Genomic DNA, 26,661 nt, shown 5'->3' on the forward strand with positions numbered 1-26,661 from the left:
AAGGAACTATCTTGTGGGGAAAGAGAAACAGCCTCAATGTCTTGAAACAAGCACAGAATATAACGTTTGTCCAGAAGAGGAATGTAGAATTTAGATCAGTGGAAAAGATATGAAGGAATGGGAGAACATGGTGTCATCTAAGCAACTGCAAGCAGTTCAACTGGAATATCTTCCGTGTGAATAACTTGAATAAAATTCTGTTTAGCTATCTTTAGCTACTTTGGCAACTTCTGTTATTGTTAGCGGAGCATATTCAAAAGGAACCATTGAACGTTCTGTTGTAAATGTTTAACAACTGGCTATGCTGGAAGAAAAAAAAGTTCTGGCTTGTAGTATTTGTCAATGTCCATGTTGAAATATTCTCACCATAGTTGCTGTCAAGCTGTTGCCTGACATGCTGTCACTTTACATAGAATTGATAAGAGATGATCATATGTCACTCCCCCTCTTCGCGGAGGAACGACACTAAACCCTGCCTAGGTTTCCTATCCGAGTCACGGCACCATTATGTCACTCCCCCTCTTCGTGGAGGAACGAACGACACAGGACCCTGCGCTGTTCTTTCGTCTGCTCGGCCCTCCCCGGGTTTGCTGCTGGTTCTTCCCAGGTTGGCTACCGTCCCTTCCACCTCCGTGGAAGGGCGGTTCCCCCTGCCACTTTCCCCACTTCCGCGGGGGAGCAGCACACCGCTGGCTGGCTCTCTCGGGAGCTGCTCAGGTGTTCCTTCAGATAGATGTTCCTGGTGCATGTTGTCTCTCTCCTCCTTTATAGTCCTCTTCCATCAATCCCAACTCTGCTACCCACACGCCGAGTACGCTGCTCTCCTCCAATCAGGATCAGCTCCTGCAGGTTACTGGTCGAACTGGAGGCAGCTGTGTAGAAGCTGTTTCTCCCTTCTCAGCGCCATATTGTGGGAGAGCAGATGCATAGAATAAGTCTTAATTCCAGTAACAGTCTAGTCCGAGTTGCTCCCCACAATCATATCACTATATAGCATCACATGCTGTTGCCATCACACTGTCTTCAGACTGTGCTTGTGTCTAATACCTGGGGAAAAAGAGGTGGAAGGAAAAGAGTTGCACGGGAAGAGCCTGAGATTTGTGGTGCAAGCCTGAAAAAGTCAACCTGCCAAACAGGGGCTCCAGTGCAACAGAGAACCCTGATCTGGGCAGAAATGCCCAGGCCCAGCACTCCTGCCGGACTCAGTGCTTGTCTGGGGCTGCTGTAGAAGACTGTAGCCCTGGTTCAGTGGCTGCTATGATCTCAAGGGCACACAGCTAGAGGTTGTGGGCTAACTGCTTTCCTTGGGATTTTTGGGCAAGTTTGTTTTTTGAAGGCAAATCTGAGCATCACACCTCCACAACTGCTACTGCTGTTTCCAGAGAACAGAGGGAGTTTCCTATACAATTGGCATTGGTAGGAGGAGTGATGGAGTCTCAATCCAGGTGACTGACTCCTGATCAGGGTCCCCCATTCTATTTTTTTAAGATTTTATTTCTTTGAAAGGTGGGGTTGCAGACAGAGAGAGGGAGAGATAGACAGAAAGGTCTTCCATCCACTGGTTCACTCCCCAAATGGCCACAATGACTGGAGTTGAGCTGATCCAAAGCCAGAAGCCAGCAGCTTCTTCCATGTCTCCCTCATGGGTGAGGGGCCCAAGCACTTGGGCCATCTCCTATTGCTTTTCCCAGGCTATTCGCAGAGAGCTGGATCGGAAGAGGAGCAGCTGGGATGCCAGTGCCACAGGCTGGGGCTTACCCTACTATACTACAGCTCCAGTTTCCCATTCTGAATATCTGGAACTTCCTTTGAAGCCTGTTACCCACTGTATTCAGGATTCTTTTGATGGTAAGTGACTGATTCATCTTAGGCAAGGAAGAGAATTTTTTTTTTCCTCACGCAACTGAACAAATGGAAGGGAAAGATTACTGGGGACTTGGAACAAAAATGGCACAGGAGCACAGGAGAGGTGGTATTTAGCCTGATGGTTAAGATGCCTGTGTCCCACACTGGAGCGAACAACAAGTGAAAAGACCTGAGACTGAGCAGGGTTGTTATGGCAGAGGCAAGAAAAGGAGGTTTGTGTGGCAGGGAGTTGTGAACATGGGGAAGAGTGAGGGAGAGGAGCTCAGAGAGCCAGGCAGGTTCCAAATCGCAGTGTCATATTTGCTGTGGCAAAGAGTTTGTGTTGATTCTAAGTGAAATAGGAAGTGACATGTGGATTTTGGTCAGGGGAGCAGTATGTAGCTCCTTGTGGAGAGTGGATTATGGAGCAGCAAAAGCGTGGTCAAGAACAGCCAGGAGGCTGTTGCTATGGCCCAGGAGACAGAGATGATACCATAGCCCGGGCAGACGGAAGTGGATGGATAGAAAAGCCTGAGACTGGGAGAAGAAGCTGAGTGGCATGCAGATGAGATGTGAGGGGGAGGAAGAATGGAGGAGCCCTGCCAGGTGAGGACTCACAGGAATGGCTGTGCTGTTTCTGAGGTCCTGAGTCAAGTGGCTTCCGGCCATGAGAAGTTGGAGAACCACCTCAATTTCCATACAATGAGTAGCCCAGGACTGGAACATTAGAAGGTCAGTTACTCTAGGGCTCAGTGTTGTCACCAAGAACTCCAGCTGTGTGTTTCAGCTTCTCTTTCTCCTCTAGATCACTTCCATTATGGCCTCATGGCCATAGAGTGGCTTTGCAGACAGATGCACAACAAGGAGAATGTCTTCTTTTATGTGGCTGATTTTGTCCGTGAAACAAACCTTCAAACTCTAAGAGATAGGAAAAACCAAACTGTTTTCCTTACTTTGCACACTTGGCATAATACAGAATACTTCACCCATGGCTACCACAATGTGTAGGCATCTCTCCCACCAACAACATATTTCCAGGTGAACATCAGCTAAGTGTCCTACAATTGCCCTTCAATTCATTCAATTCAATTCAATTCTGATACTCTATGACATGAGGTATGTGTGTAAAGTTTTTGTCTGTGATTCCTGGCTCATAACTCCCCAAAACACCATTAAAATAGTCCCAAAACATGAAGACAAAGGACATTCAAACAGACTCAGCATTACTTTGATATCAAAATCTGAAAACAAAAACACAGAAAACTAAAGACAAATATTTTAGGAATACCATTTAAAATCCAAAATAAAATGATAAAAACAGAACCTACTAATGTATTAGAAGAAAAATACAACATGATCAAGAGGGATTCATTGAAGAAATTTAAAATTCAACATACTATTAAAATATAAAAGGAGCAAAAACATGCAATTATTGCCATAGAGATGAAAAAGGAATTTGTAAAACTTGCAATACTTACTCACCGTACTTTTTAAGTTTTCTAAGACCCCTTACTGAAGCAGGAATACAGGGATGTTTTTAATTCTAAGCATGTGTGAGTGTGAATATGCCTGTATCTGCATGTGTGTGTTGAATAAGTACTACCCTTCACAATCAGACACTGGCAATATTTTCTTAAAGTCATAAATGGACTAAAAATGTCCCTGGATCATAACCATGATTTAAGGATGGATACAGTTAAAGCAGAGAAATAAGATGTATAATGTGGAAATTGTACTCCTAACCATCTTGTGCTGGGTAAAAGGTGAGCAGATAAAGCAACTGCACAGAGGGATCCTGCCATGTGGCAGCTGAGTCCTCAGTGTGCCCTTGGTTGGACCTGGGAATAGCGTTTATTTCCATTGCAAGTTCATGTCCCCACTGTCCTAACTCCTCCATCCTAGAACTGTTAAAACATTCTCTACCCTCCTGTCTTCCATTTTCCAAATGACACTGTTTCTTTTTTGTTTATTTTTTTTTAAGAAAACAAATGTTCTCTGAATAGTACCTGATGCTCCTCCATACCTCTGCTTTCCTTCCTATTAATGAGTATGCCTCGTTTATTTCCTTTCCAAGGCCAACTCGTCCCCATGTTCTGGGTCCCATTCTATCGCCCCATCCAAGGACTTCCTTTGGGCTCTTAATTGCATCACTGTTTAGCACACAGTTTCACATCTCCTCTATCTACTTCCCCACATTCAGTTCTCTCATGACCAAGTTTTTCCTAAGTCCTTGCTGGTTGATGCTTCTACAGTCTCAACTCCCACTCTTTTCCAGTTAGTTCTGATTTCACCCTGTCTGCACTACTTCATCCAAGTCCACATGACCTCATATTGCTAGATCCAGGGTCCCTGCTCTGTCTTCATCTTTCTCTTGAAAACGCCCAGAGCTTTCACAACAGAGGACCAACTCCTCCTTCACATACTCACTCCACTCAGCTTCCAAAATATTCCACTCACCTGCTTCCTTTCCATGTCCTCCTTACCTGTCCTCCTCTGTTTGAATCCTAAATACTAGAGTGCCATAGGGCTCTGTTCTTATTTCTTTTTATTTTCTGAGTTATTTTAAAATAATTTACATATGATAAAATTCACCAATGTTAAGTGTACAATGCAATGATTTTTTTTAGCAAACTTAGAGTTGGGCATTCATCACCACAACTCAATTTCAGAACAAAATTCCATGAAAACATCTCAGATTCCAAAAACACAATTGTTTTGTATTCCTACTATTTTTCTGAAAATTAGCTTAAATAATTTCCAATGATATTATGTGTATTTTTAGAACTTTTACTTATTTTACTTATTCGAAGGTAGAGAGAGAGAGAGAATGAGAGAAAGAGAGAGTTTCTAATCCACAAGTTCACTCCCCAAAATATCTGGTTGGGCCAGGCCAAAGCCAGTAGTCCAGAACTTAATATAGGTCTCCCATATGAATGTGGGGACCTAAGTACTTGAGCCATCTCTGCTGCCTTCCTGGGTCTGCATTAACAGGAAAATGAAATTGCAAGTGGAACTAGGACTCAAACTCATGTACTCTTCCAAGAGGCATGTTAACCATTATGCCAAATGTTCATGTATTTTTAAAAGCATGTGTAGTAACAGAATTTCTTACAGAGTAATAATTTAACATTTGTGGTTTTTTGTCTTTTTCCTATTTTGAACTTGAAATGGACATAATTTTACATAAATTTTATGTAATCCTGCATTTTTTCCCTAGGATAGATTCTATAGTATAGCTACTGAATCAATGGTTTAATTTTTTAAAATGCTCTTCATAATATTGCCAAATTATTTCTTAGGAAAATTCTTTCAATTGTGCTCCTATTGGCCATATAGAAAACCCAAATTAAAAGTATATATTTTCTACACTAATTTTTTCTTTCTCTTATCCTTCTTCTTTCTTCTTTTTCTTCTCTCCTTCTCTTGTTAATTTGTTATACAAAAAATGGTCATTGTTTCATTAGGTATTTGTCAAATATTGACAAAATTTGACAAATATGAAAGCCTCATTTTGAATTTCTGTTTTCCTCAGCCATTTAAATTCCTTCTTTGGTGAATTCTCTACTAATATTATTTACCATTTTAAAAAGAGTTTTGATAACTTACATATTGACTGACCTCTCTAAATATTAAGTCTTTATTTTATTTATTGCAAGTACTTTTCTTAGTTTGGTATTCATTTCAATTTTGTTGATAGTACTCTTGACATCCTAAAGTATTAAATTCATCCATCATCATAATATCTATTTTTAAAATGTTTATTTGTGGGGCTGGCACCGTGGCTCACATGGCTAATCCTCCGCCTGCAGCTCCGGCATCCCATATGGGCACCGGGTTCTAGTCCCGGCTGCTCCTCTTCCAGTCCAGCTCTCTGCTGTGGCCCAGGAAGGCAGTGGAGGATGGCCCAAGTGCTGGGGCCCCTGCACCCACATGGGAGACCAGGAAGAAGCACCTGGCTCCTGGCTTCGGATCAGCACAGCACTGGCCGTGGTGGCCATTTGGGAAGTGAACCAACGGAAGGAAGACCTTTCTCTCTCTCTCACTGTCTGTAACTCTATCTGTATAATAAAAAAAATTATAAAATGTTTGTTTGTTTTTGTCTATCTGAAAGGCAGAGCAACAGAGAGTTAGAGAGAGAGAGAGACAGAAACAGAGAGAGAGAGCTCTTCCATCCACTGGTTCAATCCCCAAGTGCTTGAAACAGCTGGGGTTGAGTCAGCCCAAAGTCAAGAGCCCCAAACTCCATCCAGGTCTCCCACATGAGTGGCAGAGACTCAAGTACTTGAGCCATCGCCTGCTGCTTCTCAGGATGTGCATTAGCAGGAAGATGGTCAGAAGTGAAATAACTGTGGCTTGAACCAGGCACTCGAGAATGGGATGTGGATGCCAAGCTGCAGCTCAGCTCACTGTACCACAATGCTCACCCTTCTATCTGAGTTTTTTAGTTTTTGATTTCAACATGTTTAACCTTGGACATTGACAAGTCAGCTATTGAATAGAACCCCAATAAGGCTTAATGGAAGAGGTTAAACTAAGACTACTAGGTGAAATCATTTTCTGAAGAGATAAGTAGAAGTTATTGAAAGCTCTCTGTTGTTATATATTAACGTTAGCCGTTGCAAAACACACCAGACACCGGAGTAAGGGAAAGGGTTTATTGGGGAACACCCAACAGACCGGAGTGAAGGGGTGGCGAAGGAAAAAGAGAAGGAGACTATAAGAGAGAGAGACAGAGAGGAGGTAGAAGAGAGACGAGAGGAGGAGACTAGAGAGCAGAACCAAGAGAGAAGAGTCAAGAGAGCAGAGGAGGAGGCTAGAGAGAGGAGAGCGAAGGAGAGAAGGGCCAAGAGAGCACGTATTCAGGAACAGGCCCTTTTAAAACTTTGCCTGAGGGTGGGCAGGGAAGCAGGAGCAGCGAATCCCATTAGGATGGGGGTGGAGCCTGGCTCAGGTAGCTGGGCCATGCAGCCACCTGGCTAAAACTTCGCCAGTTTCCTGACATCTGTAGTCAGACATCATGACAAGGCTTCACACAGCCTCATGGAACGCAAAGGGTTATCTCCAGTGTACAGGTGAGGGAAGTCAAATTCCCACTGCATGTTATGGGCCAGGCTTAGACCTAGGATTTTCTGAATATTAAGCTGATATTTTGTAACCATTCTTCCACAACTCTGCTAAAAAGCATGTGTGGGTTACAAGTTTAAATAATGATAATTTTAAAAATATTTTGGTATTTAAATGATAAAAAATAACCTGGTTCCCAACATGCACTTATTAACAAGTATTTATTGAAACATGGAATATACTAAGCACTGTGGTAGGTGCAAGTGAAGTGGCTCTGTGTTTATGTCTAGCCATGAACTTCATCGACATTCTTCCCTTGTTTTCTGAAAACCTGTGTCACTTCTGAACAGACTGTCCCAGGACTTGAGGTGACCTTCCTCACATGACCAGGAGCCTCTGTGCACTCCCAGCCCCTTGCTTCTTACCTTCAAATAAACGTTGTCTACTCTTCATATGAGCTCACTTTTCCAAACAGTTATCCACTGTGTGGTTTTTGGACAGTTGTTTGGAGTGCATGATGTTTCTGGGGTTCCCAGATGGACGCTTCCAAGGTCAGTCTACATGGGCTGCAATGGTCAAGTTCAAAACATTCAGAATGGGTTTGCTCTTCACCCCTTGCTTAAATTGCATCTACTTCTGTAGCTCAGCAAGAGGCTGACAAACTGACTTCCTAAGAGCTAAGATGTTCTACTTTTAAGCTTGTTTGAGCAGAGAGCTTTAATAGCAATTAATGACACCATAGATTTGTAAATGACCTCAAAGTTCCTTTGATCTGATCACGTATCCCCTCAGCTCTCCCCAGAGGGATGTAGTATATGGATTGAGGGCACAGGTGCAGGTTTGCTTTGAGATCTCACCACAGGCAGCTTGTGTGTCTCAGGGCGAGTGGCTGAGCTGTGAGCACTTAGCTTCCTCACAGAGTGGGGATGATGATAATAGTGCTTGATTCATAGCATTTTGAGGTACTCAACTCAAAAATTATATAGATAATACGTATTGTAGTCCTAGAAAACAGACTTTTTGACATTCATTTAAGGAAAAAGATGTCTTTAGCATCTGTGATGTGCCCAGACCAGTTTTTAATGCTAGGTCTACAGCAGTGAATTAAGATAATTAACAATCATAACAGAACAGGGCAGCTTATGTGAGAGTGGAAGAAACAGACACTGTTCAAATAAACAGAAGTCACCACATAGTTTCAGATAATAATAAGTTCCATGAGGAAACTCTAAGAAGATAGGAGAAAGAACAGGAGGTGCCCTGGCTGAAGACATCAGGGAGCCCCCTGAACACGTGATCCTGGCTTAAAGCAGCAGAGTGGAACACATGGCCTTCTGAGAGGCATTCAGCTCCTGAGTGGTAGGGGAGGGAAGATGATCTAGGAAAGAGGAAAGGATTTGATCTTCCATAGCATATTTTCATTGGGTACAGGGTGGTGTGAGACAGGACCTCACAGATGTTCTGCTTGTTGATGACCCTAGGAGAGTGGTGGAAATGGATCCCTGCTCTCCTGTGTAAGTGGAGTTGCCACTGAAGCAGCCCACGTGGAGCTTGAGAGCTCAGAGTGTGACTGGGGTGGGGAATCGGTTGAGTGAGATGGTGGATGTCAGAGATCCCCTTTGTACTGGGTGAGTAGCTGCCAGACCAATCCACGTCTCAGAGGTGAAAACATCTTGTCTGATGGTCGCTTCTCACAATAGGTGAGGATGCAGTGTAAACAAACTGTTTGCCCTGTCTTTTTTTACTGCACTTATTGAAAAGTTAAAGAAATTGTTAAGTGCCTGGTACTTTCCGTGGGTGTGTCATTTAATCCTCATAATAACCCCAACAGATGGGAAAGGGGGCTCAGAGAGGTTAAACAGCTTGCCCAGGACCATACAGACAGTCGGCAGCAGAACCAGTGCTGAAACTCAGATTCCTGGAGCTCCACGTACCCAATGCTGCCTGCCTTAGGTGGGGAGTTTCACCCCATCAGGCCTGAGATAACAAATTCTTCCAGGAACAGTTCTCAGGTCTTCATTGTGGATTGAAGAAAAGAGAATGAGGAATAGGCAGCTATTTTATACACTGACCTTGAGGGAAGTTCATGGCAGTGAGAAGTGCCAATCCAACCATGATTCTGAGACCACAGAGAAGTCCTGTTTGAAATGGAAAGACTGTTCTGAGACAAGACCTCACTACGTTGTTTTTCCACCACTGCCCAGCATCCCAGCTCTGCATTCCTTGACCTTGAATGAGGGGGTTAGAGAAGGTCATCTTGAGGATATTATTCCTCAGCAGAACTGTTATAGGTTATTGGCAGAATTTGACTTTGAATATGCATGTTAAATCCAAATACGTTTAGGCCTCTCCCAGAATCATTCCTTTGATTCTGTATTCTCATCCCCCACCTGCTGGTATTCCTTCTCCAGCAGTGCCTTTGACTGGAAACTGGTGCTGTCCTAATTTCTCCATCCCCTGAGTCCTTGTATATTAGTCACCAAGTCTTTCAAGTATTATTTCTTTAACCTAGAATAGTATAATTAATAGGAGTCTGGAGTTTAGACCTCAAACTATGCACTTCCTAGCAAGCTAAGAACTTTGTGCATCTATTTTCTCATCTTCAAAGGATGAGTTCCTCTCAGCTGCTATAACAATTAGCACAAACTTAGTGACTTAGAACAATGCAAATTTACTGTTGCAGGTTTCTGGAGGTTAGCAGATTGAAGCAGGTGTTGGTAGGGCTTGTTTCCTTCTGGAGATTCTAAAAGAAACTGCATTTTCCTTGCCTGAATACCTTGGCTTATGGCCCCATCCATCTTCAAAGCCAGCAGCAGAGCTGAGTCTTTCTCAGGTGCATCATTCTCACATTGATTCTTTTGCTTTTCTCTCCCACTCTAAGCAGTCTTGTGATTAACACTGGGCATATCTGGATCACCCAGTATACTTACCCTAATGTTAGGCCAGATGGTCAGCAGCTTTAATTCCACCTGTGAGTTTAATTCCCCTTTGCTATACTCAGATTACAGGGTTCAGGGTGTCTTCAGGGGCATCATGTTGCCTACCCCCAGTACTTATTTGATAGAGCTCTTGAGAGAATTCAGTGAGACAAGCCTAGAGGGCCCTTTGGGCAGTGCTTGGTACGCCATAAGTAGTGAATGTGAGTAATAAGGTGTGTTGGTAGCTTGCGGCTTAGACACCCTCTGGACTAAGAGCTCTATGTTCATGAGACCCGTCTCACCACATTTTTCTCATCTTCAGTTCTACTCTGGGCCCTCTTTCTTCATCCAGTACCCTGGGTTTCCATGTTAACTCACCATTTTCTAATTGTTGACGTACAGGTCTTCCACCAGAAAGTAACTGATTGTGTCAAAATGTGGTCCATGGACAACATTTGTCATCTGGGAGCCTATCAGAAATACCGAGCCTATTCCCTCCCTGCTGCCCAGCAATGAATCAGAATCTGCATTTACACAAAAATCCCCAAGAGATTGATAAATACATTGTTTCAGAGGAACTATTCTGGAACACAAATGCTGAGTAAATACTAGGTGCTCAATAAATATTTATGAAATAAATTAATAAATGCCACAGAGCAGGGATTTGGCTTAGTAGTTAGAATGCTTGCATCCCATATGGCTGAATTTGATCCTGGCTTTGACTGCTAACTCCAGCTTCCTGCTACTGTAGAGTGTAGGAGGTGGCAGTGATGGATGGAATAGCTGGGTTCTTGCCACCACATAGAAACCTGCATTGAGTTTCCAGCTCCTGGATTCAGCCTAGTCCACGGCTAGCTGCTAGGGGGCATTTGGGAAATGACCTAGCAGATAGGAGTTCTTTCTCTGTCTGTCTCTCTGCTTCTCAAATTAAATAAAATTTTAAAAAATATGAGGTGCTTATGTTAGGTTTGAGAAGTACATAAACAGCAGGTATGATTTTCCCCGGTTCCTGGAATGTATCTTGCTCATATTTCTACATGTCTTTGTGTAGCCTACATGGTGGTCACCTTGGCGTGGTTTAAAGGTGGAGGTGTAAACTCCTCCAAAACTATCCAAGGGGGCATCACAGGGTCTAGAAAGGCAAGGATGTCTGTCTGCTCTTCTCCCCACCATAACCAAGCAGCTAGGATGGGACCTGGCTCACAGCAGGTGTCCCAGACTCACAGAAATGAAGCCCAGTACTTTTTTTTTCTCCAGTAGGAAACTCCACCCCAAAAGGAGAACCAATTTTCACTCAAATCCATTCGGGGAGGTACTCTTTCTACTTAAAGAAATGGGGTACACCACACCTGCCTTCTTGTACAGGCAGCTGTATGGAAAGAAAATAAGAGAGCAAGAGTGAGAGTGAGCAAGAGTGAGAGAGAGCGAGAGTGAGAGTGAGCAAGCTGCAGGGTTTTGTCACCAAACCAAGAAGCCAGTGTGGGCCCATCATTCACACCACGAGCCAGAGAACTCTTGATGGAAAACTACTGGCACAGTCTCTGTTCTGAAATGGCCTCAGGGACACGTGCTGAAATAGGCTGTGAAAGTCTAGGTTCTGTTCCAGGAGAGCAGGGCAGATCGTGTTGGGATGAACTGGCATAAAACTCAGAGAAGTAGGTCAGCAGATTCTGAATGATGAAAGGAACTTTGACATCTGGAGTTCCAGGGTTCCGGCAGCAGAAGACTTTGGCCAGTTCCTTTGTGATGGGAAGTTGAGAACTCTCTCCTCTTGGCAGAGAAGGAGTTGCTTGCGCTATTGAAGTTGTGTAGTGAATGTGGTTCTCATGCCAAGTTTGGGTGCCACTCTTGTCGATGAGGTGTTTGCTGTGGTCTTCCAGCCCTCAGCTCATACCTATGAGTACTGCTATAAAGAGCTATGTGGCTCAGCTGGACCCCGGAGACAGGTGCTCAAAGCTGGCATGGGCAGATGCACACATACTCCTCTGGTTTAACAATGTTTGTTTTTCTCTCAGATGGCCCAGCACAACAGGTTTGTGCATGCCCTTCTCTGCCTGCAAAGCACGGTGTCCTGCCTTCCAACGCTAGCTTCACCTTTATACACTCTTTTAGAGCCAGGGTGAATGTCACTGTCTTTACTGCCTCTCCCAAGGAGTGACTTTGCTGTTACTACTGCCTCTGTCCCACACCCTTGTACTATCCTCAGTTAGAACATAAAGCCCCTATTTAGCTACTCATCTCTCTAAGTAAACTGTAACCTATGTTAGGGGTAGACTGCTTCTGAGTCTCCTTTAATCTCTCCCATTTCCAGAAGTTGCTGGCCCCACAGCAGGCACCTGCAGATGTTTGCTGACCTGAGTCTCATCACCAGGAACTACCCCTCTGAGCTGAATGGGCTTGCTGTGGCCTTCATTGGCTGGCTGGATGGCTGAACAGAGCATGCTTGTCTCTGCATGGTAGCTCCTGTCTTTGTACAGACGAGATGGATCTTGTGATAAATTGGCCTGTTCCAAAGAATGATAATATTCTTGTTTCTCAATGAACAGGGCCATAGTTATGCACCCTCCAAAGATCTAGGTGCCAAATACTCTGTGTAGACTAAGAATATTGTAACATACTGGCTTTTACATTTTGGTATCATTAGTATTATTAAGAAATTATTCAGGGCTGGTGCTGTGGTGCAGCAGGTTAATGCCCTGGCCTGAAGTGCTGGCATTCCATATGGGTGCTGGTTCCAGTCCCAGCTGCCCCTCTTCCCATCCAGCTTTCTACTATGGCCTGGGAAAGCAGTAAAAGTTGGCCCAAGTCCTTGAGACCCTGGACCCACATGGGAGACCCGGAGGAGGCTCCTGGCTCCTGACTTTGGATCAGCACAGCTCCGGCCATTGCAGCCAACTGGGGAGTGAACCAGCGGATGGAAGACTTTCTCTCTCTCTCTCTGTCTCCCTCTCTCTCTCCCTCTCCTCTCTCTGTGTAACTCTGACTTTCAAATAAATAAATAAATCTTGAAAAAAAGAAATCATTCACATTTTTGTTACTAGGAAGACCTCATTTGGATTAAAGACCCAACTAAATGTGAGTTAAAATTTGCCTCTAGAAAGGTTTCAGTTTAGTCCCTTTGACAACATGCCAGTAGCAAACCACACATCGCACTGAGGCCTCACGTTTCTTCCTCCTTCCTTTTCCTTCCTCCCTTGTTCTTCAACTATTCACTGAGCACTGAACATTTTGACAGGTCCTGTTTTTGGAGTAGAAGATACGAGGAGTCTTCAAAAATGTTTGTGAAAATTGTATATGCTGAAAAAAAATTGTGTGAATTTTAAAACTTTTTGCATCAAAATAAACAGCTTTTAATTCCATTTGTCCATGAACTTTTTGCAGTCAGTCCCCTCCTACAGAGTAAAGGAGCTGTTACTCGCGGCCCCAGTTGCTTTTTTCCTAGGGATTTTCTTTTGCAAAAAGAGAAAGACAGAAGAGAGAAAGTTAAAATCTGGTAAAGCTGAGTAGACAGCAAAAGTTGGCAGCTGCTGATTACCTGTGTGCCAGCTGAGACTGAAAGCACTTAGAAGGGTGAAAGTTCCCATCAGATAGTGAAATTCATGATTTAATTGCCATAGATCTGAATAATGTTAATTGCCTTTACTATATTCATGGTGTATCAAATGAATAGAGAGGTAGCCCTGGCTCTTAGAAATGCCATCATTAAAGCTATCTTTTTAAATGGGAATCTAAGCTTCTTGCCAACATAATAAAAGACCAGCATTCTTGTGTCCACAGGTGTGCTGGAGGACAGGAGACCCTGAGTGTGATTTGCTCATCTATACCAGTAATCTCATGGTTTGATCCCAGACTCACAGCATTATCGTCACTTGGGAACTTGTCAAAGAAGCAAATTCTTTTTGCCTAACAGGGAGACTGAACCTGAAACTCTGCAGGTGGGGTGTGCAGCAGTCTATAGCATTACCAGGCTCTCTATGGTTCCGAACCCCTAAGCATGACTGAAAATCACTGATCCAGTCCAGACACAGTGTGGTTATCGGGCCAGCAGGAGCAGCAGCAGCCCTTGGGAGCCTGTTAGAAACGTGGAGTCCCAGACCCTACCCTAGACGTGCTGAGTCCAGATCCTGCACTGAGCTGACAATGTGTGAAGTGCTGCTCCAGACCACCTCCTACCTTGCAAAGCACTGGGTCAGCAGCAGTCGCAGACTCTTCCCAACTGGGTCTTCACTGCACTGATGCACGCCGATGGACAGCTCCGTTCCACTTGCCTGTGTTCTTGGGTGACACTTCTGAGGATCACATTTTGCAAACTTAGAGAGCACCAAGGTTTCTTGCAGACTGGGCTGTGCCCTTCTCCATCGTGACTGGGGTGGTCATTTGAAACACCCTTGCAATTACTCTTGAAACACAATCCACAGTCAGGAACTTGCAGATTATTATGAAAATGGGGTTAGTGTCAGAAGCTTCCCCTTTTCTTTAGGCATAATTAAATTTTCTGCCCAGGGAAGGGATAATAAAATTTCCAATGTAAGTGGGTCAAACAGACTTACATAATAATGAGTAATGGGAGAAATTTGGGCTTTCCCAGTCTGGTATTATCTTGGAATCAGGAAGGGCCAGTGAGGCTGAAATGATTAATGAGATATTGCAATGTTTTCCTAATGAGGCTGTAAATAGCTATTGTCCCCATGCCACCCCAGCTGTGCAGTTCTTCTTTGGGGATCTCCCCATGACCCAGTACCTAGCAATCAAAGTGTTCTTGCTTGATGCATCAGCCATTCCCAGCCTTAAATAATATGATTGGCATTTCTTTTATTTTTTTTTTAATTATTTTTATTTTTATTTTTTGATAGGCAGAATGGACAATGAGAGAGAGACAGAGAGAAAGGTCTTCCCTTACCGTTGGTTCACCCTCCAATGGCTGCTGTGGCTGGCGCGCTGTGGCCAGCATACCACGCTGATCCGAAGGCAGGAGCCTGGTGCTTCTCCTGGTCTCCCATGCAGGTGCAGGGCCCAAGCACTTGGGCCATCCTCCACTGCACTCCCTGGCCACAGCAGAGAGCTGGCCTGGAAGAGGGGCAACCGGGTCAGAATCCGGTGCCCCGACCGGGACTAGAACCTGGTGTGCCGGCGCCGCTAGGTGGAGGATTAGCCTATTGAGCCGCGGCACCGGCCTCTTTTATTTGGTAATGTTCTGCTCTATGCCTGTCAATCCTTATTAGTTGCAGATTCCACATTTTTAAAAAGAATTATTTTATTTATTTGAAAGACAGAGTTACAGAGAGAGATAGTGCCAGAGAGAGAGAGAGAGAGAGAGAGAGAGAGAGAGATCTTCCATTCCTCTGGTTTACTCCCCGACATGACCGACATGACTGCAACGGCCAGAGCTGAGCTAATCTGAAGCCAGGAGCCAAGAACTTCTTCCAGGTCTCCCATTCGGGTGCAGGGGCCCAAGGACTTGGGACATCTTCTACTGCTTTCCCAGGCCATTAGCAGAGAGCTGGATAGGACGAGGAGCTGGATAGGACTAGAACCCGTGTCCATATGGGATGCTGGCGCTGCAGGCTGGGGCTTTAACCCATTGCACCACAGTGCCAGCTCCGATTCCACATTTTTGAATACTATTACTTAATAACAATATTATTATAAGCTCCAAATCAATACTCTTGGAGCTTTCTAGTCATTTGTGGACAGGTACAGGGTAGAGAAACATTCGGTTTGTCCAACACCTGTGGTCAAGACACAAAGCATTTAACCAGCAGGCCCTATCAAACACATATGCAACAAATTCCAGTCCTAAATAAGCTGTTTCAGCTAAAGAGAGATTCCTGTAATGAATTTAGCATGAATTTGATGTTCAGTCTGATAAAGTATGAAGAAAAGAACGACAAGACCACAATGTCATTCATTACTACAGCAGCAAAATTGCTAAACAGAAAGCAAAGCAAATTAGGTAATGTGTATAAAATCCAGCAGAAACATAATGGATTTTTCCCAGAAGTGTAAGAATGGTTTAACATTAGACCAACTTTTGGGTAGTCCTCCACTTTAATGAATGAGTGCTATCCATCTCTATAGATAAAACAGCACCTTTGATGTACCCCAGTAATGCTCATAATTTTAAAAAAGCATGAAAACTCCTAACAGATCAAAGACAGTGGGAAATCCTTTAACCTAACAGAGAGCAACTTATTAACTCCCCAGTGATGACAAAATTGTGACCAGAGGCTTGTGGCAGCCCAAGCTTCTAATTTCCCCAGGAGTAATAGTTGACTATTTGCTAATTCAGAGTCCAGAGTAAATTTATAAACCATAACAACTGTGAGTAATGACAGTGGTCTGTATTTAGAATGCTACTCCCCTGGTGTGGTTTACAATCCTCTGTTGAGATTCTTTACTCTCCAAAGATTTGCTGATCACCCCACTTTCCCTTTGGATTGTGACTCCGTTAAAAAACTCACTAGCTGGAAGGGAGGCGAGGGTGGGCAGTCAAGTGTTGCAGAGATACATTCATGGTGCATATGTCTTCATCTTTGTACTTCCAAGGAAGCACTTACTAAATGTTTCCTGTAGGCGGTTGGTGGGGTTGGGGCAATTCATGTGCATCTTCAACATGAGCCAGTAATGAAGTTGTGGGGAGGGATTGGGATCTAGTGAGAGTCCTGGACAATGGCCCTGGGAAAGTTCATTATTCATGATTCTTTTTGCTACCGAGTGGGTGTGAGATGCCAGAGGTAGTCAGTGACAGCGAAACCATGGTCCCTGCCCTTAGGAGTATAAATCCATGGGCAAGACAAGCATGTAAACAATGATTCTCACTCTGTGGTCACAAGTGTGTTTGAACTGTCTGGAGTTGCTGTGAGAAGTGCAGGAGGAAATGACTGACTTCCAGGAGGTTTTCCAGGAGAAGATTTTTGAGCTGAGACTTGAAGTATGAAAAGGAGTTCTCAAGGCAGGCTTCCTCCCTCCTGGGGTTCTCTGGGGCCCGAGAAGGTGTTGAATTCCAGGCAAAGGGTGGGAAATGAGCAGAGGCATGACTAAATCTGAAGTGTTTGAGTGAGTACAGGGTGTGTGTATGTATGCACTCTGAGTGCTCATACGTGTGTGTGTGCATGGAATGAGTGTGTGTATGGTTCATGGTGTGTATCCATGGGGGATATGTATGTGTTGGGAGAGGACAGACAAGAAGGAGATAAAATGCTGGGAACCAGGGTCACAGGAGGTGAGTATACCCGTAACCAGGAATTTGGGCTTCACTTTGGCAATTGGAGGGCAGTAGTCACTTGGGATTTAAGAGTCACTGTGCTGGGGGTGAGAACACCGGCTAAGCAGGAAGGCCCTGTAGCAACATCAGTGCTTATAATAGTGCAGCTCAACTGGCCTCCCCAGAGAGATTTCTGTGGTCTTGGGACCTCAATAGATAGTCCAACGTCTGCAGACCATTCCTCTAAATTTGTCCTTTTCATATTTGACCGGACACAGCGATCTCCATCTTGAAATGAGAATGATGATTCCGTAGGTCTGGTTGGGGGTGGTGCCCAGGTACTGATCCACAGACACACTTTGAGGGGCAAGACTCCAACTTGTTTGCATGCTGAAACAGCTGGAGTTTAAAAAATTATATTACTGCCTTGAGCTGCCCTGCAGGTTCTGAGGTACCAGATGCTTGTGTTGGGCATGGCCAGGACACTGAGATCCCTAAAAGTGCCCCGGTTAGAGGATCAGATATTTCTGTTTGCTTTGCTTTAAAATTTCCAATCCCTTTAAAAATACATTAGTAGAAAAATAAAATTGAAGAAAAAATAGACATGCAAATAAAAGCCCAAATTTCTTTTTTTTTTTATTTGATAGGCAGAGTTACAGACAGTGAGAGAGAGACAGAGAGAAAGGTCTTCCTTCTGTTGGTTCACCCCCAAAATGACCACTATGATTGGAACTGCGCCGATCCGAAGCCAGGAGCCAGGTGCTTCCTCCTGGTCTCTCATGCAGGTGCAGGAGCCCAAGCACTTGGGCCATCCTCCACTGCCCTCCCGGGCCACAGCAGAGAGCTGGAACGGAAGAGGAGCAGCCGGGACTAGAACCGGTGCCCATATGGGATGCCGGCGCTGCAGGTGGAGGATTAACCAAGTGAGTCACGGCCCCAAAAGCCCCAATTTCTAAAAAATACTATTATTCAGGTTCAACTGACATGGAATAACTATGTCAGTTGCAAGACAGGTTTATTTGCTTACTCCTGCTTCTTCTTTTTTTATTTAAAGATGTATTTATTTATTTGAAAGGCAGAGTCACAGAGAGAGGAGAGACACAGAGAGCGGGAGATCTTCCATTTGCTGGTTCACTCTCCAAGTGGCCACAATGACCAGCACTGGGCCAGGCCAAAGCCAGGAGCCTGGAACTCCATCTGGGTTTCTCATGTGGTTGGCAAGGGCCCAAGGACTTTGGACCACCTTCTTCTTTTCCAGGTATATTACCAGGGAGCTGGATAGGAAGTGGAGCAGCCAGGACTCAAACCAGGGACCATATGGAATGCTAGCATTGCACATGCCAGTTAACCTGCTGTACCACAATGCCAGCTCCTATTTCTGTAATTTTCTTGATAGTGACCAGCAACAATCAATTGAACTGTGGCAGCCCTTGGACCACATTCTGAGCAGCACCAGAGGATGTGGGAATCGGAAGTCAGCAGCTGTGACCCATGGGGATTCGGGGACCAGGGAGAGAAGGAGCAATCATGTTATCCTATGCTGCTGGCTGCAGGAAGCTGGAGTGACCTGATGGGATAAGAGTTCCTGCTCTGTGCCTCCAGACTCTGCTGCACCTGGGGAGGTCCCAGGGCTCCCTAAGATTGTGGAGCTGGTGGTGGCTTCACCTGTGAGTCAGAAGAGAAAGGAGGGAAACTGCTGTCCTAGCTTCTTGGCTCTTTCCCTGGAAGTTTTGTCTTCCTGCCTTCAAGGTTTGTTTAAGATAGATACTGGCTGGAAATTACGCCCCTGAGAATGGCGCCGGCTGCCTTCTCCCACGCTGTATTTTGCAACAAGCCTTGTTATTTCATACATGTTATTTTTTTTCCATGCTGTCTGTGTAAAGTGCTAGCAAGAAGCCCCTGTGCAACCTGCACTGAAGCAGTGCAGTGATGGAGTGCCATTGGGTTGTTTCTGACTTTATAGGAAAGCAGTCAGTGTGGCCCCATGTTTGCTTTCTTTTTGGGGGCAGGTGGTGAGGGTAGGAGGTGGGGGTTACTCTTTATTAGGTTAAGGAAACGCCCTCTATTACTGACATGTTAGGACTTTCTTCTTTTTTAATGCTATGAGTATTACTGAGGTTCATCAAGGTTTCCTTTTGTCTATTGAGATCAGTTTATCAAGGTTCGAGATTACATTAAAGGATTTTCTGCTGTTAAGCCATCCTTAGTTTTTTTTTTTTTTTTTTGAAAACCCATTCTCTCCTGTTATATTTTCTACACATTACTGGTTTTCGCTTTGCTAATTTGCTGTTCTGCAATTTTGCTTCTCTCTAGTACTGAGTGAGATGAACCTGTGGTTTCTCTAATTCATACTTTATCAGACTGGTCATCAAAGTTGTGCTAAACTCATTAAATGAATCTCTGCTAATGTCAAGGAGTTTATTCTCTGCTTATTTAAGACTGGATTTACTTGCTTCATGCATGTTTGATAGTCTGATTAAATGCTTGGAGCCTGAGGGTTTTTTTTTTTTTTTTTTTTATTGGTGGACTACTAACTAATGACTCAAATTCAATAGTGGGCATTGGTTTCTGTGGTGTAAATAGTCCTACTATTGGGGCTGGTGTTTTGGCATTGTGGGTAAAGCTGCTGGCTATGATGCCGGCATTCCATGTGGGTGCTGGTTTGGGTTCTGGCTGTTCCACTTCCTATCTAGCTCCCTGGTGATGGCCTTGGAAAACCAGCAGCAGATGGCCCAAGTGCTGGGGACCCTGCTACCCATGTGAGATCAGATGGAGCTCCTGGCTTCAGCTTGAAGCAGCCCTGGCTGTTATGGCCATCTGGAGAGTGAATCAGCAGATGGAATCAATCTCTTTCTCTCTCTCTTCCATTCTCCCTCTCTCCCACTCTCCTTGTCTCTCCTTCTCTCTGTGTAACTATGACTTTAGAATAAATAAATCTTAAAAAAATAGTCCTGGGGTTGGTGCCATGGTACAATAGGCTAATCCTCTGCTTGTGGCGCTGGCATCCCATATGGGCGTCGCGTTCTAGTCCTGGCTGCTCTTCTTGCAATCTAGCTCTCTGCTGTGGCCTGGGAAAGCAGTAGAAATGGCCCAAGTCCTTGGGCCCCTGCACCCGCATGGGAGACCAGGAAGAAGCACCTGGCTCCTGGCTTCGGATCGATGCAGCTCTGGCCGTAGTGGCCATTTGGGGAGTGAACCAACAGAAGGAAGACCTTTCTCTCTGTCTCTCTTTCTCACTGTCTGTAACTCTGTCAAATAAATAAATAAAATATTAAAAAAAATAGTCCTACTAGGACCATTACAAAGCTACCAGCAGTTTAATACTTATCTCTCAAAATTTCTGATTCTAGCCTGGGTGGTGTCAGGGCACCCATTTATAGAGGTGTATCTTGTGAGATTTTAAAATTGGAAATGAATTGTGTACTTTTAAAATAGATTTGTCCATTTCATCTCTTTCTCAAACCTATTAACATAAATTTGTACTATCCTTTTGGTATTGTTAACCTCTATATCGTAATTGGCAGTGTGCTTCTCATTCTTAACAGTATTGGAGAGAGCTTTATTTTTCCTTGATCAATCATGCTAGTAGTTTGCCAGCTTATGTCTTTGTTGGTCCTCTCCACTGGATATACATTCATCTTTATTTTGTCTTTCATCTATTTTCTCTGAGTTTATTTTGTTAGTCTTTTCTTAACTCCTTAAGTCAGATGCTCTATCAGCCAGGAAAAGGTGGCATACTCAAATGAAGGGTTAAGAGAGTTAGATGTAGCGTTTGCATAAATGTGTCAAGGTTGAGGAAACCAACAAGAGACGAATTACTTAGAAGCAGTAATGAGCTCAGCTCCTTTACTTCCTCCCTTGTTCTCTGTTAAAGTAGACTGCAGAGGCATCCGCTAGGATGTCAGTCAAGGGGGTTTTCAGTGCTATCCTTAATCTTTGGTGGCCTGAGCTAGAAGTCTGTAGTCATAGGCAAGTTTCAACAGAGTTTTTTTGTGAGACAACACAATGCCCATGAGGAGATTTATGTCTTTTAGATAAGATCAGAACATGATGATCAGTTTGCCTAATCTGTACAAATTTTGGTGTCATTGATTTGTCAAAGAATAACTTTAAATTGGACTTTAGAGTGAGCAATGAGCGCTGTATTATACTTTGCTTATATTATTTTTAGATCAATATTATACCTTTATGATTGGAAATACCTAACACAAGTGCAACTTGTGTGGTCAGCAAACCCAAACACAAACATGTCAATGACTTAAAAACTTTTCAGTTTTTTTCTATCAACAAATTTAGAATAGATTATTTATCAGATTTATTTAAGTCACGTGTACTAAAAAGATAATTTGTGTTAATTTAGCAGTCTTATGAGTACTTTTTAAAAATCCATAAACCAGCCGGCGCCGTGGCTCACTAGGCTAATCCTCCACCTTGCGGCGCCGGCACACCGGGTTCTAGTCCCGGTTCGGGGCGCCGGATTCTGTCCCGGTTGCCCCTCTTCCAGGCCAGCTCTCTGCTGTGGCCAGGGAGTGCAGTGGAGGATGGCCCAAGTCCTTGGGCCCTGCACCCCAAGGGAGACCAGGAGAAGCACCTGGCTCCTGCCATCGGATCAGCGCGGGGCGCCGGCCGTGGCTGCCATTGGAGGGTGAACCAACGGCAAAAGGAAGACCTTTCTCTCTGTCTCTCTCTCTCACTGTCCACTCTGCCTGTAAAAAAAAAAAAAAAAAATCCATAAACCAATCAAAACAGTCTTTCATATTTTTTACATATACATGTAATCTGTACACACATATGTATATAATGTATGTATAATATATATAACATACATTATAAGACAATAATAAAGCAGTTATAGTAAACTTTTTGTAAACTGTTTTTAAAATCACCATTTATTGATTAGAATCACTTTTGGTTTTTAGTAACCTGAATTAACCATATCGTTTAGTTGGAAAGTGTAGTTTATTCTTAAACTTTAGCTTTTATCTGTTTATAGAGCTGTCCCAAAGTACTGAGTACAATAGAAGTCATAGAAAAAAGTTTTGGTTTGTTTTGAGGAGACCTACAAGAGGAAATATTTAAACACAGAACCAACAATGCTTTAACTTTTATGAGCAGTCTGGTTTTGTTTTGGTGGCTTGAAACCTTTTATTAAGAGAATGTAATTGACAAGAGGCATCTGTTTACTCCACATAGTATTTTAGAAGGCACCTTTAGGATTTTATAAAATATTTACCTCTTTCAGGACTTTAGGCCTTTTTATTCAGATAAACTTTATGACTGATAACAAAATAACACAATCATTAAACTTTTGTAACTTTGAACATTTGTATCAGTACATTTTATATTAGCATAGCTTAAAGTTTAGTACCATTTTACATCTTGACAGTGCTCGTAATACAATCTAAAAAGCCTAATTAGATTAGCGATAATCTCTCATCTCTACAAGATGAGCAATACATCCTTTGACAGTTCCAGGGGCCCAGCTGAAAATATCAAAATTCAAAGAATTTGGAACTTTGAGTTTTTGAATGTAAAGGATGTCAAGGTTTAAAATATTTGATTGAAACAGGATCCCTTAACATCATGACATAATATATGTCAGATTTTAGGTCTTTTTAAACTAAGCTTTTTTTTTAAAGATTTATTTATTTATCTGAAAGTCAGAGTTACACAGAGAGAGGAGAAGCAGAGAGAGAGAGAGAGAGAGAAAGAGATCTTCCATCTGATGGTTCACTCCCCAATTGACTGCAATGGATGGCACCGTGCCGATCCAAAGCCAGGAGCCAGGAGCCTCTTCCTGGTCTCCCATGCCGGTGCGGGGGCCCAAGGACTTGGGCCATCTTCCACTGCCTTCCCAGGACATAGCAGAGAGCTGGATTGGAAGAGGAGCAGCCGGGACTCGAACCGGTACCCATATGGAATGCTGGTGTTTCAGGCCAGGGCATTAACCCACTGCGCCACAGCGCCGGCCCCAACTAAGCTGTTTTTAAATAATTAGATCTTATGAGACAGAGAATAAAAAGATGATCTTAAGAAGATACAAAAGACCTATTTTCAAATATCTACTAACATCAATGCATTTTAAAAAACCTCATTGCTTTAACAGAGGATCAGATTTTAATTTTACATCAAAGAAAAAGATTGGTAACTTTTGTATCCAAAAATCCTTTTTTATAACCTTTTACGACTTTTTTACACTTTTTATAACTTATTTAAAACTTTTCATCTTTTTTTTAGTCTAAAGTAGCCATTAAGACAAAGTAATTTTTACGAGGCATGTCTTTATTATTATTTTTTAAAAAATCTCTCAACTTTTTTTTTAACTAAGAAACACATTATCATTTTGACCTTTTTTACCTGTTGGTTTTCTTGATTTACATTGAAATGATCCTTTAAAAATCTCTAAATTAAGAAGTTTTAAGATAAAAGAACCTTAGTTACTTACTTTATTTATTTATTTATTTATTTATTTTTTGACAGGCAGAGTGGACAGTGAGAGAGAGAGACAGAGAGAAAAGTCTTCCTTTGCCGTTGGTTCACCCTCCAATGGCCGCCGCAGCCGGCGCACTGCGCTGATCTGATGGCAGGAGCCAGGTACTTACCCTGGTCTCCCATGGGGTGCAGGGCCCAAGCACTTGGGCCATCCTCCACTGCACTCCCGGACCACAGCAGAGAGCTGGCCTGGAAGAGGGGCAACGGGGACAGAATCCGGCGCCCCGACCAGGACTAGAACCTGGTGTGCCGGTGCCGCAAGGTGGAGGATTAGCCTAGTGAGCCGCAGCGCCGGCCCCTTAGTTATTTTAAGCAGTTTTGAATTATTCTATATATAGGCAGTTTATGAAAACATATTTGTCAACAAATCCAAAGCTTTTTACTGAATATAAAGTATTAAAAGTACTTAAATTTACAGTTAGACACAAGTATCTTATTTACCTTTATCCAATTTACATTTAGCAATTATTCACAGATGACTTAAGATGCTGATATTACATGATATCATGTAGTATCAGATATTACCTCTCTGAATTAAGGCTAAAATTACATTTACATGGAATTTTATTTAAAAAAAAAAACAGCTCTAACTGGAAATCAGTGATACCAACATGAGCTCTATTGAATGGCTGTTTTTTATTTAGTCTCAGGAAGACAGGTGGTGTTGCTATAAAACACCACCCCCTTTTCTTAAGGCAGTTTTAGATTTATAATATCTAGTTACAGCTGAACCAAATTAGCACAAGAGTCATTACCCTGACATTTTTGTGTGTGAGATTGTTACGAGTATGTTTCTTTCGATTTTAGATTGAATTTGAGCCTAGTTTTTCACCTATCAAACACCTTAGGCTGACCCCTAGTCAACAGTCAGATACTTGGGACCTGAAACAAACATGTGTTCAGGCAGCTGCAAGGCAGGTCCCAGAGGTGACTGTGGGCCAGGGGCTGGGGTGTCATGGGGCGGGGGAGGGGAAGCTCACTGGCGATTGTTAACTTGAATTAGGAGACTTTCAAGTATCACTGCCCCGTGCTGACAGACAGATGGCCTTGTTCTTGCACTCTCAGCACAGGGGTGGAGTTTACATACTACAAATCAAAGAGAGAAAAAAAAATCTAAACTTCCTCTGCTTCTTTCTTTCTTTCTTTCTTTCTTTCTTTTTTTTTTTTTTTTTTTCAAAGAAACTATAGCCAGAGGGGAGGGGAATGGAGTTTAACATTTTAGGCCCTTATACAAGTACAACAGACGTTTGGTTTTATAATGTGATGATGGGTTCTAGGTTATGAAAAAAAAATGATGTCAATTTTATACCATGTTTACTATTTGACAGTTTTATGGATCCAACTGGAAGTCTCAAGGTCAGAGACTCAGTTGCCAAGATAGTCCCTTTAATATTTTATAGGTAATTGTACTTAATTTATACTTAGTAAACTCTTTGTCTTAGAGAAAAGGGAAGAAAAAACAATGGGAAGAACCGGACCTCATTCCCTTATAAGCCCATTTTGAATACATTGTGTGCTCAGCTCTCAGCCTTTTGGGCTGTCTACCTGGCCTGTCAGCGTATTTCTTTCCATTAAACCATGTAACTTCGTTTATCACAGTTCTCTGTCTGACATCAGAACACCTTTTCTCACAGAGACAAGAACCTATTTTACCTGGCCTGCCAGGGTATTTTTCTCCTTTACCACAGTTTTCTGTCTTACATCAGAACTTTTTTGCATGGAGACTGTGGGGAGCAATCCGGACTGGACTGTTACTGGAATTAAGACTTATTCTATGCATCTGCTCTCCCACAATATGGCGCTGGGAGAGAAGTAAACAGCTTCTGCACAGCTGCCTCCAGTTCAACCAATAAACTGTAGGACTTGCTACTGATTGGAGGAGAGCAGTGTACTCGGCGTGTGGGCAGCCGAGTTAGGATTGGCGGAGGAGGACTATAAAGGAGGAGAGAGACGGCATGCACCAGGAACATCTAAGGGGAACATCTAAGGGGAACACCTGTGCAGCCCCCGAGAGGGCCGGCCGGCGGTGTGCCGCTCCCCTGCGGAAGTGGGGAATGTGGCCAGGGGGAACTGCCCTTCCACGGAGGTGGAAGGGTCAGTAGCCAACCCGGGAAGAACCAGCAGCAAACCCGGGGAGGGCCGAGCAGACGAAAGAACAGCGCAGGGTTTAGTGTCGTTCCTCCACGAAGAGGGGGAGCGACAGAGACAAGAACCTATTCCACCATCTCTACTAACAGTACCACATCACCAAGGCTCTTTGAGCACCAGCTTTTAGCTCTGCAAGATCAACCTGACTCCACACAGGAGGCCAAGACAATCAATGAAATCAATGAGTACCTGTGAAAACTCAGCACCAAGACAGATGGGCACCCCGAAGAAGCCCCACGCAGGGAAGACTCTGCCTCCCCCTGATTTCTGCATCTGCCCTCCAACCTGCCACTGCACACCATGCCCGTGACATCAGGGCACTCAATGGAAGCAGCTGGTGGGATTTCTCTTTACAGATCCCATGAATACACAGAGCCTGCCCTGCTCATGCCCTGCCCTTCACAAGCCCCTGGCCACATTGTGGCTCTCAGACCACCCGCTATCCACGTCTGCTTGCCAAGCTCTGCTCTGCCAGTCAGAGCTGGGGGCCCTGGAGAAAGTCACCAGCCCAAAAGAGTTGCGGTTTTGTCTCAGAGCTCCGCTCTGGCATCTTACAAGATTACTAAGGCAGCTCCGGAAAGTGGTCAGGTTCCCCTTCTGCCATCCCTGGCAGGTCCTCCAAACCAATCGAACCCAGATTCTTACCTGTTCCACTGGGCATTGCTCCTGAGACCAGCTCCTGTGCCCACTGGGTTCCATTGTGCTTCTAGGACTGGGATCCCTGCACATTGGGAGAGAGCCACCCCTGAACAAAGAGTTTCCCCTTATGTCTGGTTTTAGCCTCTTTGTCTCCCTTATATGGTTACCTACATACATTTGATTGGATATTCTAATATTACATGGATTAATACAGTACTGCACATTGCAAATTCAGTTACTGAATATTTTTTTGTAACCTGTCTGGCTAGGGTTAACATCATTGCTCTGTACAAACAAGCAGAACCTGAAATGGCTACATATAACCAGATAGGGACTACACAGGCAAGCAGA

General features: G+C 43.7%; 1 long non-coding RNA gene across 1 annotated transcript; it reads right to left on the bottom strand.

Annotated features, from left to right (window-relative positions):
• Nucleotides 1-512: 512 nt before the first annotated feature.
• On the bottom strand, nucleotides 513-14,257 carry LOC103345334 (uncharacterized). Its single transcript, XR_515272.4, has 5 exons — nucleotides 14,001-14,257; nucleotides 8,982-9,047; nucleotides 7,335-7,475; nucleotides 2,464-2,763; nucleotides 513-1,047 (listed from the first exon to the last, which is right to left on the bottom strand). It is a non-coding gene; the product is annotated as an uncharacterized lncRNA (long non-coding RNA).
• Between the last annotated feature and the right edge of the window lie 12,404 nt (nucleotides 14,258-26,661).

Source organism: Oryctolagus cuniculus, chromosome 4 (assembly GCF_964237555.1).
Source record: "Oryctolagus cuniculus chromosome 4, mOryCun1.1, whole genome shotgun sequence".
Classification (NCBI taxonomy): domain Eukaryota; kingdom Metazoa; phylum Chordata; class Mammalia; order Lagomorpha; family Leporidae; genus Oryctolagus; species Oryctolagus cuniculus.